This window comes from Anopheles aquasalis, chromosome 3, assembly GCF_943734665.1.
Source record: "Anopheles aquasalis chromosome 3, idAnoAquaMG_Q_19, whole genome shotgun sequence".
NCBI classification, from domain to species: Eukaryota; Metazoa; Arthropoda; class Insecta; order Diptera; family Culicidae; genus Anopheles; species Anopheles aquasalis.
Window position 1 is genome coordinate 51,941,049 of NC_064878.1, and position 14,552 is coordinate 51,955,600.

The 14,552-nt window shown below is 50.5% G+C and overlaps 1 protein-coding gene across 5 annotated transcripts in view; it reads left to right on the plus strand.

Moving 5' to 3' along the window:
• The window catches only part of LOC126577371 (uncharacterized), a 108,635-nt gene that overhangs the window by 58,264 nt on the left and 35,819 nt on the right, over window positions 1–14,552 (plus strand). The gene's annotated exons all lie outside the window — the stretch shown is intronic.

Sequence of the window (14,552 nt, forward strand, 5' to 3'; positions counted from 1 at the left end):
GCGTGTGACATCATTGATTGAGTATTTTGTTTTCCATAATCATTGATACGTGAATGGGTGAATCCGATGAATGCGTGTGGCCACCCCGATGCGCCCCGATGTGGTTAGATAACATGACGCCTTTTGGACACCCGCATCGCCTCTGGGGGACTGCTGAGAAAGTGGATGTCAAGGAAGTCACGGAAGCGTTGCAGTTGAGAGGCTCACGGCGCCACGACGCACGACGAACTCTCATTTGAATCAGCATTCCAGCCCCCCCCGGGTGAGTTGTGCGACGAATTCAAATCACGAGACCTTCGGCGAATGATGGTGATGGTGTGGCGCTTTCTCCTTCTTGTTTTGATTGACCACGGGAGCAGCACGCGATCACGGCCTTCAATCGGAGCCGATTCGTTGCCCTAGATAACCAGCAAAAGCACGAACTTACGGACCGAAAGAGCCAAGTCCAAGGAGCAATAGAAGGACCGAGGACTAGATTTCCTCGAAGGCAACACCACCCTCTCTTCGCTACACCTTTTTGGTCTGGTCCGATCCATCAGTCAACACTGCAGCAACAACACGCCTGTCTGGGCGCTGACTGACAGGTTGATCCAAAGTTACTCAACCGAACCGGCTGGCTGGCCAATACCTAGACTCGTTGTTGCGATACAAACTCGCTTTCGCACCCGCACACGATGCGATGCGGTTTGTCGACACACTCGCGATCTGGCAACATCTGATCTGGCAAACGATTACTCTGGATCAGGATCAAGTGTCCAGAACCTGCGTAATCGTGATACACAGCAGCAGCAGCAGCAGCAGCCAGCCAGCCTACTCTGCTCTCCGTCATTTGTTTCATAAATATGGACATCAACGAAGAACCCAATTATCTACGCGAGAATACTGCCCGAGAGAACCTGTTCCCGAGGCTTGTATGACCTGTTGAGCTGTATTCTAACGCCATAAATCAAATTATCAGTTCACAAGTACATGTTCCGTTCGACACGAGACACGAGCGACATGGCACAGTAGCTGGCTAGTTGCTCGAAGCACCGGCCACAACACTTCATTTGACCGTTACGCAAGCGCTAAGTCGTCAATTGATAGTCCTCGCAAAGTGATTCTCGTCGATAAGCTGCTGCTGGCTAGCAAGTGTTATTAGTCTAATGCTATGGGGAGTAAAGTGAGTTGCTAAAAGGCACTCCATCGCGATCTAGAACATCTAGTGCTGGATTGTCAGTCAGGCTGAAGCATCCACAGTTCCACATTCCACACGCTCCTGGTGCGATGAAGCCGATACAGTACAGAAACGGGACATGATTTCGCTTTCGATGACGCGAGGCTAACCGTGCACAACCGGCCATTAATAAGCGCGATGATTAGTTTCCCTCTCTTGCTGCTGCTGGTGAGTTGAGATCTTTACCGATACCTAAGGCACCCCACCATCCCCGTATCGACATCGTGGATGGCTGGATCATCGCATTCAACTGGACCGGACCGGGCTGGTGGCCGCCAGTGTGATGTGTGCGTGCCCGAATGGGTTGTTGTTTTTTTTTTGCGCTTTACGTTTTGATCATTTAACCAACGACGAAGCTGCGGGCCGAAGCTACTCAACACCTTTACGACCTCCCTGGCCTATATTCGATAGGTCATACCCCCGAACGGCCCGGACGGTCCGGGGGTCCACCAGATGATGCTGATGATGGTGATGTTTCTCGTTTTTGCACGCGTCTGAACGTGAAGTTCCTCCTTGACGCCGGGTTGCGTAAAGAAGACATTGGAAACGACGCGAGTACTAAAGGAACGGTGGCCGTACAGACTAACGGATCATTCGCGGGGAGGGAAGATCCATTAATGATCCATGGATCAATGAATTGTCTATCACGCTATGCTATGGACCTCGAAACGCACCGTATCGCCATCGATTCCGATGACCTGAAGACCGATTGAACCGGTACCACGAACCAATGCGGGACGTCAGTTGCGAGTGTGCGAGTGTGCTTGTGTTTGAGGTCACGGTAGTTCATATGGTTGTGCATCCTGTGGCCATCTCTGTGCGCTTCGGGTTGTTGTCTAATACCTTCACATGCCCACCGCATGCCACATGCTACTAGAGGACCTTTAATTGAAGAAGCAGCACCGGTTGTTGAAGCGCAGCTACGGTGTGGTACGAAGTACTTATTCATCGTCATTGAAGATGCTGCCATTTGACATTTCACTTGGGTAGGGACGTCAAATACAGGTGCGCGCGCACTGTGAAGGTCTCCTGGGTGCTCGTCGCTGCTGTGTTGTGGTGTGATCGTAGCAACCGTACACTGCGCTACAGCATACTCGATTGGCGCATCGCCTGGTGCTACGGATGTCACTTGGTTGGCATTGGAGAAATCCGCCTGTTCCTGGTGCCTAGTACACTGTTCCGTTACTTGTTAGTATGCAAATGAGCTGGACAGTGGTCGAGACAGAGACACATGCAGCTCCATATCGGTAGCTAGGTTGGTGGCCGCTGTTTGTTTATCTAGCTTTTCACACCTCTCGTTGCTGTCCCGTGGAGTGCCCCGGATGTACCCCGATTACCGTTAGCCCCGCATGCTGCTGGTTGCTGGTGATCCTTTTTTTTCCCGTTCCGTTCCGTTCCGTTGATGGCATTATTAGCGACTCGCCTTAACCAGCGCGACCAATCAGCGTGGCAACCCCTAGTGGCCGTGGTCCGATTTCTCCCTTTCGCTTCAGTTTGAGCGACGAACCAACGAATTAGCATTTCTGTTTTGATAAATTGCTCACGCACTTACGACGGCCACTCGCACAGGCATTTGGAACAACAAAATGCTCATCCTTTTTTGTGCCATTCACCAACCCCATTTGGGGCTCCATCGAAATCGTTGACATCCTCTGGGCGATCGTTTTGTTTTGTGGTCCTCTTGGCGATGGAGCAGGATGGAGCTGCGAATGAATTGCGAACTTACTTTCCCTTTCGCGAGCAGCATACAGGACCCACTCGCTACCACTGGGTACTGTGTTGGTGGCCAATTATGTTGGCGAGGTCGCTTTCAATTTTCGGCGGTGCGACGGCGCCCTTCTTGCCTCCGGACGTCCCATCGGTGGCGGTGGCGGTGACATCGGAGATGAAGAGGTGTCTCGATCGGGGGGGGCAAACCTGTTGGTTGCGCAATCGGCACCGCAACAACCACAAAGAGCGGGTGCGAGCGACCGTGGATGCTCGATCAATCATTTCACTTTCTTCCGGTTACAGAGGGCTGCCCGAAAATGGTAAAATCGACGATGACGACGACGCAATGGGATTCGAATCGATCAATCGATCGTATCAGAGAAGGTGATCATAAAATGGAGACATAAAACAAGCGAGCAAACAGGAACTACTTGCTGGTTGTCTTTCAGTGCCCGTGTGATGGCGTTCCGCGTGCGTCCAGGCGATGTCCACTGGTTTGGTTTGGTTATCAAAAGCGCCAGCACGCGCCCCAGCACCGCCAATGCGTGATCGTGAGTGATCGATGCGTCCAATCGTTGCCGATCGTGGCCGAAAAAAACGGAGAAAAAAAGGGAAAGTGCACGCGTCACTAATACGCATTTGTGGTCGGCGTAGCTCGCAGCTAATCAGCTGTGTGGACCTCACGGTGCCAGTGTGTGTTTGGGTCTCGTTGGTCAAAAACCTGAATCTGAATCGGGGAAACACGAGGATACATAGGAGGAGAAGGAAAGCGCCGACCGGAAGCGGAGTAGACTGTGGCGTCTTGGTGTTGGAGGAACGGTATGGGCCACTGGAATGCCGGAAGAGAGGAGACCTCTTTAGGTCGCTCGGATCGCTTGCTCATAAATCATGACGCGTCGCACGCACACGTCCGCAGCGAAAGCTATCGAAGAGAAATCTGTCTACGCTGTCGCGCGAACCCTAGATGATCCGTTTGTTGAGTGAGATATTTGGGTTCGAACAGGTCCTAGACTCCAGTCAGAAAAGCGAAAGAGAGCGACATTGGAATGAATGACATAAATCTGGCCACGAATCTGGCCCGTACCGTGACCTAGTTTCCCCCTGAGAAACTAGGTGGAGAGACTAGGATTTGGTGATACAATTCGGTCATTGCTAGTGGCATTCCTAGGCATCGCCGTCGCCGCCGGAATCACGATGCGCGGAAAGCGGATCGGTTCTTTCGATGCCATTCAAATCGCAAGCCAATGGCGCAACACAGTACTGACACAGTACTGCCGTGCAATCGCGAGCAATTTAAAGATACTTTCCCTTTTCAACCCGGACAAAACACCATCGGTGGAGTTTGGTGCCAGTGTCACCACCATTGTCAGGCGCCGTTATGTCGCAATTTTTGTACCCGGGGGGGGGGGGGGGGGGGGTTGGTGGATTAGAGGTCTCAACTAGAAACTAGACGCCTGGTGGAGCTCCGCTCGGGAATCAGGATCACCAGGGGTGCCAGCTCCGGGCTTGACAGCTAGTAGAGTAGGACGTCGTGACGTGCCGTACAGCCCACGATCGAAGCTGGCCGAGCCCACGTTCAACGCACACCGTAGGGCGTCTTATGACAGGCGAGCACAATGAGTTGGAATTGTTTGGCGCAGATTACGATGTGCGATTGAACTCGATACATCGAGCTCCGTCCTAGGCATCAAATCGTAGTCTTAATAATTTGTGGCTCATTTTGACGATTTTTTGTGATGGAACCATTCAAGTTTATTTTTTCCAGTGAATGGCATATTAAATTACATCTTTTGTAGAATATTTTTTAAACTGATTGGCAAGGATTTATTAAAAAAAAATACTGATCGATGGCATCAAATTTATGAAGGTGCGTCTTTGCAGAAAGGTACTTTTCCCGGTGCCCACCTTAGCCGCGTGATGTGTCAACTAAACTATGCAAATTGAAATTCATTACATAGAATATAAGTTTATCTAGTTAGCCTTTTTAAGTTTTTGTTGAATTTCCAATTTACCAAATTTTGGCAGCATTTTGAAGTAGAAAAAGTAATCACACAATGAACAAACCGGGTTCGTCACTTACTGGGCAAGTCTTTTGATCCGCACCAAAAACGTTTTCCATCGTCGCTGCGTGCTGGGTCATCAGAAAAATAGAAATCAATATTCTTTTGACAGATTATAAGATTATCCAGGTAGCCCCGTTGAGTTTTTTGTTGAATTGTCATTTTTTCGATTTTTGGCTGATTTTTGAAGTTGAAAAAGTGATTAAGTGATGAAAAATAAACAACTTTGTCAGTTTCGCTTCGATTGATCCAAAAGTTTCAAACAATATTCTTAAAAGGATTAGCATTCAGGGGAAAATGTTAAAAATGTGTGTCACATATGAAAAATACCATATCCCCTAAAGTTAAATACATAGTTATGCAAGATCCTCATCGAAGTTCGTTGCCTCGACTTAACCGCAGCAGAAACTTCTGAAATACTTGGAAAAACACCTCATACTCCTAGCGAACCCCGGGCTAGGAGGATAGTGCTGGCTCATCTTCGTAGATTAGCGTACCTCTCGCGTGCACGCTGCCACACTAACCACCGTTAGCGATCATTCATCTTCCGGGCACCGTTACACCGCACGGCTCATCTATCGGCGGCCGCGAGTCAAATGAAAACGAAACTCTCGTCTCACCGCCCAGCGGCCCAACCCAGCGTGACGTGTGGTTTTCGTGGTGGCGTCGCTAGCACCAAGCTCGATAATGGCTTCAACCGCATAAGATCGACCGATGGTGATAGCGACGACGACGACGACGACCAGAAGGGTAGTTACTTGAGACACTTGCAGTCGCGTTCGGTTACCTCGCCTCCCCCTTTGGATTGTGGCTCATAATTGCTAGAATAGAACTCCCGGACCTACGAACACCGCACCGCACGGAAAGGTCTTGCCATTTTCTTGCACTCGAGAATCCTAGGGCCACCAAATTCTTGGCAAAGCAGGCCGCGATAAATGTCAAGCAGAGCCAGCAGAGTCGTGTGTTGCTGCACTTGTTGCTGAAGATGATGAGCCCCAAACGATCCACAAACATCACGAACCAAATGAGCCTCCTCCATGGACCGTGTTCGCGTTCGCCTCCTTTTTTTTTGTTACAAATGTCAGTGGGGCAAATTAGCAAACAGGTTTATCCAGCAGCGTCGGAGGAGCACAAGACCATGAGATTGGTTCCGCCGCCCGTTGTTGAGGGGATCGATCGATAGCGAAAGGAACTCGAGAGAGAGAGAGAGAGAGAGAGAGAGAGAGAGAGAGAGAGAGAAGATTCTAGTCACCTCTTCAGTTGAATCACAGTGGAGGGAAGATGGCAAGATGCTAGGCGAAGGGTCCTCTCGGTGCTTCTCGGCGAGTGCTGGTGAGAACGTGGGCGATAGGCGATCGACATCACGCGCCATACATTCCACACTCCACGGTACTCAAGGTGTGTGCCGATGGCTGATGGCGGATGGTGGTAGTGGTGAAGATGTCATCTGGTGTTTAGTTCTGTTGCCTGCGTTCCACTCCACAACCATTGTGTCCCTCGACACGGTAGGGGCGATGTTGTTGTAGTGGCTACTCTAGGGGCCAGGCGCCTCTCCGGAGTCCGGATGCCTCCTGTACTCCGACCCGGCTGGCCTGTCGTCGGCGGTGTGGTGTAGTTACCCTTGTACCCGCTGTCGTACCGGTTTCCTCGAGTGCTCTATCGGAGACGCGTACGGTTTGGTGTAGCGTACACCCCAAGCTGTACGTTTGTGGAAGCCTTGAGCTGCAACATTGTAACAACGAAACCGACGCTACGTGTTTCAAGTTCCTTTTACTATTGCCGACGACAACCAGCCAGCCAGCCAGCCAGCCAGCCAGCCAACGAGCGCAACACCTCGATGGATCTCTATTAGCGAGTTGTATGTGGTTTCGGCTCCCTTAACGATAAATGTCAACCATCTCTTGGGAAGGGAGTGCGCACTCGGGGACATTAAGTCATTTTTTTTGGCAGCATCAAAAGGCCCCTACCTTTTTGGTGTAATTATAGAAATAGGTCTCCGGGGGGAGCTCATAGGTCGGTCATAGCGCACTTAACCTACAAAACGAGCATACGCGCGCCCAACTCCCAAGCGACATGTTGTGTGGCATTCCGATTGGATGCAAATGTGCTGACACACCATTAGCCTGACCATTGGCGAGGGGTTCGGTGAAGTGTCTGAGCCAAAGTTTGATTACAAATTACCACGGATCGCGCCACGGTGGTGGAAGGAAACGAAACCAAACCACCGTTAGCCGTTAATGGGGGAAACCCCGATCGTCCGCCATCGATCGATTGTTTTGCCCGATTGCTTACGGTCATGCGCGCCATTTAGGCCACCGAACGGAAGAGAACGATCCTGTGCCACGAAAACAAAGCGCGCGCGCGGTGGTGTGGCGATTGATCGGTTCCACGCCATTCTTGACTCCCTTCGGTACTGGGAGTTTTGCTGGCTACCGCAGTTTCGGTATCGAAATAACATTAGCATAACGCCCGTAGCGGGTTCAATGGTACGTTGCATTGCATCACGGGACCGTGCGTCATAAATCTGCATTTCGTTTCGCGCTTTTGCGATGCAGCCCCGCGTGGGTCTTTTTTAGGTCACCGGGAGTCACCGGGACGGGATGGATGGTATTGTTGATGAAGTTCGTTGTGGTCGTGAGATCCGCTGTGATTTAAGACTGTCAACAGAATATTCTAGGTCACAATTTATGGCCAGTTTTTTGTGTGTGGTGAGTTGCTAACACCGATTTATGGTAAGAAGGAACGTAATCCCCTTCGTCTTATCATTTTTCACCAACTCGTCTTCTTGCAACTGAAAAAAATACATTCCAAGAGTTAAGTAAAAAAGCAAACAACATTAGGCGAGATGTTTGCAAATCATTAACGGGACTTAGCCGGGACTTCGATCATCTTCGTGGACCGCTGGGAGGCGAAAGTTGATTAAAGGTTTAGCGGACGGGGGGAAAAACCAACCATTGGCCAGAATATGGCCGATATGGTCCCCCGGGGAAGGGGGCTCTGGCCGATCGAAACCGATTACATAAATAATCACCTATAACAAATAGCTTTTTGCATTTCGGCTCGCTTGTCCGCAACCATCGGCGAACCAACCAACGGTTGCCTTTTGTCTGCAAATCCGCAACGGAGACGACGACGACGATGACGGCGAGTGGCGCGCGAAAAGCGTGGACAGCAATTCGGTTCCATCGTTTAGGGAAGGGACGTTGAGGGCGGGAAATGCAACTCGCTGGCTCCTAGAGGCCCCCCCCCCTTCGTTAATCGTGAGCTCTCTCCCCCTTCACCGAACACCGAGCGCCGCTTCCGAGCCTTGCGATCGCATTACGGAATAGGAAATCTTTTTAATCCACCGACCGGCCGTCCACCAGAGAGTGAGAGAGCGAGAGCAAGAGGAGAGAGGTGATTGAAGACTGAACTGAACAGTGCGCTGACGGGTCTGGTGGTGTTGCTGCACAAATGTAAGGAAATCGGCCATCGCGGCGATTGCGCCAGATACATACCAAAAACTGGCGCTGGCGCATTCTTTCAACAGAGGCTAATCGCGCCCCCTGCACTCTCTCTCTCTGTCTCCCAGGCTGTATCCAGCAGCGGAATTCAGAAGGGGCTCACTGCTCGATCGAGAGCTGGTCGTCAACCAAGCCAAATGGAATCCATTCTGTGTCCTAGGTTCCGCTTAAAATTCGTCGAGTGTCGTCCCGTTGAGTGGCCATCGACCTCGCCTCGGGTAGAATGCGCTGTTCTTCAAATACCTACACCCGGCCCGGGGGTGTTTGTTTTACGTATTTTGATTTGATGCCGTTCCTGCTTCTTCTCGATCCCAGACGGAGGCTACGTGTCATCGCGAGGGAGGAGTGTCTGTGCCCTGAATTGATAAGTATTATTGAATGTTTGTTTGTCATGCACTCGCAGCGTGGAGTACCGTTACTCCGATTTATGAGGCAGCCCTTTTTTGGTGAGAATTGGACACCCAGCATTCTCACAAGGCCTACTAAATGCGTAATGAAATGCGGAAAGTGAGGTTATGAGCAATCAATTTTTCTACTAAAACTCGGCGTCGCATTGCTTTGGTGCAGCGAGTGCACAAAAGACTTCAACGGTTGCAGCGACGAACCCCCTGGCATGGTTACCGTGCACCAAACGTACAATTTAGTGACCGCGAGAGTGCGCCAACTGCCGGCTTGGTGCAGTTAATTTAATTTATGTGTTTTGCTGCCCCTGGGCCGGGAGGTTGGCGCTGGTCGGATTCGTTCCGGTAGCGCGCGCGATCCGGTTGGCGCCACAGATCGCTGGCCAGCTGGCTGGCTGGCAGGCTGGCTGGCTGGCTCGATGGGTGCCATATGATTTTTGTCCCTTTTTTTCGCTCGCTTCTCGCTCACCATAGGAAGGTGATGAAGGTGTTTGCTGCCGGATCTAGGCCATTCTGACAGCGCCCAGCAGCGGTTCCTTACTGGGAGACTCACATGGCATGCCGAGAAGGCCTCCTTCGAAGCGTTTATAAAGCATAATTGAGCCAGCCAGAGTTCTTTACGCCGCTACTTGATCGTTTCTGTCACCGTTTTTTTATAAAGAAAAATAAAATGGAATCCAACCGAAACGCGACTGTATTGAGCAGCAGCACGTTCTAATCCCGTTAAAGGGAGGGCAATGGAATGGAATTTATTTCCGCCATGCGCCATTTGAATGTAACGAACTGGTGGTTCGGGTGGACCTTGTGGGGACCCTTCGACTAATGGCCACGAGTTTGTGGCGTGGTGTTCATTTCTTTAAAGCGACGCCACCCTCTACGCGTTGCCACGAAAAAAATACACTCTGAAAATGCCCCGAGCCCGCCTGAAACGAAATCGAAAGGCTCGCAAAGTGGCTGCTGCTGTTGAGCCGTTTTCCCGCTTTTCGAGGCCTTGCAAAACTCGCTCGCTTGCTCGACAGCCAACAGCGCATGGTGGTCGAGTTGTAGTTAGCTAGCTGGCTAGCTCAGCGAGTAGTGAATGGCGTCCGGGGCACGATCGTGTTTCGGATCATGTTTCTGCCTCCCCTTCTTCCCCTTCCAAGTCGGAGTACGGAGTAACGTAACATTGCGAACGAACAACCGGCAGCAGCAGCAGCAGCAGCAGCAATAGCGACATAGAATGGCAGAAAGTGCAAGAAATATCTGTAATTTAATATGCTCGCAAGGACGTTTCGGATGGACGCTCGAGCGCGCGCTGAAGGAAGGTGGACAAGGGGGTAGTAACTCGAGAACTAGCCACTCAGAGGCTCGGAGACGGCGGAAGTTTTTGGGTTTTTGGGCGCCTCTCAGAGGATTAGAGGCAGTGCGGGTGGTGGTGGGCCACTGATGGTCCATCAATTTTCATTTTCGTTGCGCAGCCATTTTACTCCGTTTTTTTGTTGTTGCCTTTTTGTTATTTGTTGAGCTGATGGTGGTGGTGATCGTCTTGCACACACCGCCAGCTGCCTACAAACTGGTTACAGGGCATTGAGCAAGCCGACGGAATGGTCACTTTTATTGCTTCCCTAGCTGCCGCGACGATGAGTGAGCTCCACCAGGTGATCTGAATGCCCGTGTTGACGACGAACCGCACGCTTGGTGGGCAGGAAAGGTTCTGGAAATGATAATTTATGCTTTACAAATGGCAGCCTCTGGGATCTACAAAATATTTTATGAGCAAAAACGCGCCAAGGCATTTTGTAATATTCAAGTAAAATTGATTGTTTTTTATTTACAACTTTGACACTTCCTTTTTCGGTCCGTAGTTTTCTGACATTTTCTGAGAACATGGTTGCTATGCTAATATGCTCGCATATTGAAGAGAACTTTTTTTCTAATCACAAAAACAGAGTCACCATTGGAAAGGCTAACGATCCTCCTCATGGCCATGCGGGTAAAGGTGAACCCACCCATTACCTAACACCCATAAAGCATAGCGCACCGTACCGCACCGCACTCCCCGATAACGATCTTGAGAAGAAATCGTCAGAATTTCACCGAAAAAAGCGCGACCAAAGCGAAGCGAAGCAGCAGCTGCTCACTCATAAATCCATAACGTTGACGACACCGATGATGAAGATGATTTAAGAGATTAGATTCGAACCCCGACCGTACGAAAAGCCCAAATAAGGGTCTCCGAAGGATGCTTAGCATAAGTGTGTCGCGATCGTTTCTTTCTTTTTTCGCTCCTCTTTTTTCGCCCCCCCCCCCCCCACGGGCGGCCATGCGTTAACAAATGCTCGACGGAGATGATGATGATGACGCTGGCTGGCCGCCGCCGGATGGTGGCAATGTTGACATTTTGCGCCAGCCTTTGGTCAAAAGGTAAAGGTCATCGGACAGCCAGAGGATGACGGCGCAGTGAGGTGTGGAAAATTCATTACACCTGCGCACATGCGTAGGCCATGCGTCGCCATGGCGCTGAGGACATCAGAGGGAAATGGAATTTTCGACGCATTCCCGGTTCACGTACCTAGGTTTCGAGTGGGGTGCTGCGAAACCAAAATTGAAATCCCCAGGGCAGCTCCTGCTAATGCTAATGGAGCTTTTTGAAGGGGGAAGGGGGGGCTGATGAGTTTGACCTATGCACTGCGCGCCTGTAGTGTGTGCATTGTAGCATAATGAGGCGATACTTTAGTTGAAGGACCCGGCTCCGAATGTAAACCGTCGATCCCTCTGCAGTGCTCTCTGTTAATGATCATTAGAGGTGCGCGCGATCCGGGAGGATACGTTTCGAAATGTTTGTAATTTTATTATTTTGCAAAACAACAACATTCTCCGCTTCCTGCCATGTCGCTCTAATAGAGGTTAATAAGAAGGCACCGATTATGCACCGATTGCCCTGCCCTTGATTGCTCGCAACAAATTACTCGCCGTAGTGTTATTCGATCTCATTTCGAGCAGAAGACAGCAGGTTTTTGGGGCCGCTAGCAATTTGTTTTTCTTGTGCTTCTCGCGTCTGTCACTTGCGTCCTTGCAGCGCTCCAGCTAATTTTATGTTGATGCTCAATGCTTGTTCTCTTTTCTTCTCTTTCAGGTAAGCGAAAAAGAGAGTGGGCGCGCGGGGAAAACATGATAACATCGTAAGTAACGTAGACTAATGCTCACTCGTCGGTTCACTTCAAAGTGGCCTCAAGTGCACGGATGCGCTTCCTCACGGCACGTCTCGTTTGCCCGTTTCGGTAGTTTTCCGCGGTTGTTGTTCCGCGGTACAACGAGGAAGTGCAACAAAAACAAAAAACTCAAAAGCAACAACCCAAACAGCCACACAATAGGACGTGTTCACTTGAGGCCCTTCCTTCCGATAGCTTCTTTCCTTCCTCAGCTCAGCTCAGCAATTAGCAGGAAAATTAATCGTTTTTTGTTCCACCGCCTGGCACTGGCCCCTGGATGAGCTGCACCATCTATTCTTCGCGCCTCTTGCGCGCTTGTAATTGGCGGTGGGGCCAGGCCGTAATGCTTTCCTCACTTTCACTCGTGGCCACTGGCCGCGGCCCAAGACGCCCCGTGCCAAATTGGTGGTTTGCGTCTAGGGGTGTTGATCTATCATCAACAGGATCACAGATGGACGATGGCGGAAAATGGATGGAAACAAATGTTGCCTTCCTGTTCGTGGCGCCGGCCGCTGGTCTTCGGTTCGGAAAAATTCACTTTTCCCCCCTGCCGCCACTGCTGCCAGGAAGTCGATCGATGGCCCGAGCGGTGAAGCGATGAAGGCGTCGAGTTCTTTCAATAAACCATAAAAAAAGGGAAGAAAAACATCCGGGGTGGTCACCGGTACCTAGAATGCCCGGTGGGATCCGATGGTGCTTGCATAACGGGTCGTCGTTGGCGTCGGGGAGGATACGGATGAATGGGTTTCAATCGATCGGTCGAACGACGATCGTCGTCAGCTAGTAGTGACGACGAGAAGCAGAAGCAGAAGACACAAAACACAAGAGGAAGAACACACAGCCAATTACGGGTAATTTGAAAATCGATTTCTGTTTACTTTTTGTTCCCGCATCACCACCACCGCCAGCGTGACACCACTTTGAATCCTTCACATCGGGAGGTTGCTCGACCAGAGCAGCTCTTTCGTCGCCGTCGCCGTCGCCATCGTTACCGTTCGTCAAGCTGTCCCGGTGCGATGATTACCTTTTAATGCCCCATTGCAACGGATGCACAGACCACGTTCCGCAGACAAAACCGGGGTTGTGGCCTCCCCCGGAAAACGCTCGGTAATGTGGTTCGCCCTCCCCGAATCCGTGGAAATCAATTCGCGCCAAAGCCAAAGCCGAACCGGTACTCCTCTTTCAAACGGGTCGATTTCGTATTGCGGCCCAGCACCAAGCGGGCAAGCGGAGGAACCAAAACAAATCGTTTTCAATCGTGCAACAGCAACAGCAGAAGATGCACCATCCATCACCATCTTCTCGTGTTATGGCGTCATGGTGAACCGTTTTTTTTTTTTGGTGCAGACACAGGCAGGCAGGCAAACAGTCTATTCTTTTCGTTGTTGATTTTGTGGTGAAAGGTCGTCGTTGTATTTGCCTTTTTACAGTGATCAAGGAAGCTGTGTTGGCGATCATTCTTCGTTTGATTGTCATAAATTGGCTTCTAATTGAGCCTCAGGTGAGCTGGCGCTCTAGAACGCGCACAGCTTATTAATCAGTTCACTCATTAAATCGCTTTTCTCCGGAAAAAAATAGCTGCTTTCCCACCCGCAGCATCCGTCATCAGATCCTGCGTGAAAAAGGGAACAGAGGGACGAAGACGAATGAACTGAAAATTATATCAATTCACCGAACTCATTAAACAGATTCATCATTTTTATTCCGAATTGCCGCGTTGCTCGCGTGAGCCGGGCACGTTTACAGGGGATGCAATTTGGGCGGCTGCGTGTCATTCTGGAGCAACGAGCTCGCAGCAGTTGAATGTTCGAGGCACGATGAAGCAATGATGTGATTCCGTGATTCTCCCCGTTCGTGTTCGCGCTTTAAAGCGCCCGAAAACTGCAGTTTAGTTAACTAATTGCATCCCAGCAATGGTTACGTCGAGGGTGCCTCGAGGGGTTGTTCCGTTGAATTTAGGGGATCTCATCGTGCGCGTTGAATCATCCCATGGCAAAGCAGGCGCTGAGAGAGCAAGAACACTTTTTTTCTGTTTGTTTCTACAAATGCCCTCATCTGTCATGAGGTGAGACGGCAGACTGACGCAGCGTGCTTCGAGCGTGCTTAGCTCATTACGCGGTGGTACGGCTCAAGGAAATTGATCCACCAGATTTGAGTGATTTACACCACCGGGCTCACACCGAGGAGCTGTTGTTGGTTCTAGCAACTCTTCAGCTCGATGACAAATCGCGTGGCCTCGTTGGCGTCAGAACGAGCCAGAGAGATAATGGGAGCCATCCACAGCCATCCGTTAATTAACGAGAGGCCACTCTAAATTGGCTGGCTTACCAGCATCCAAGCAAATAACCTCCAATCGTCGCTACCGATGTGTGAATGAATCAATTAAATCAATCGCAATGCGCGTACCGGGACCATCAAAATTGCGATTAATTTGTCTACCAATATGGCCGGAAGAAATTCAATTTCACGCC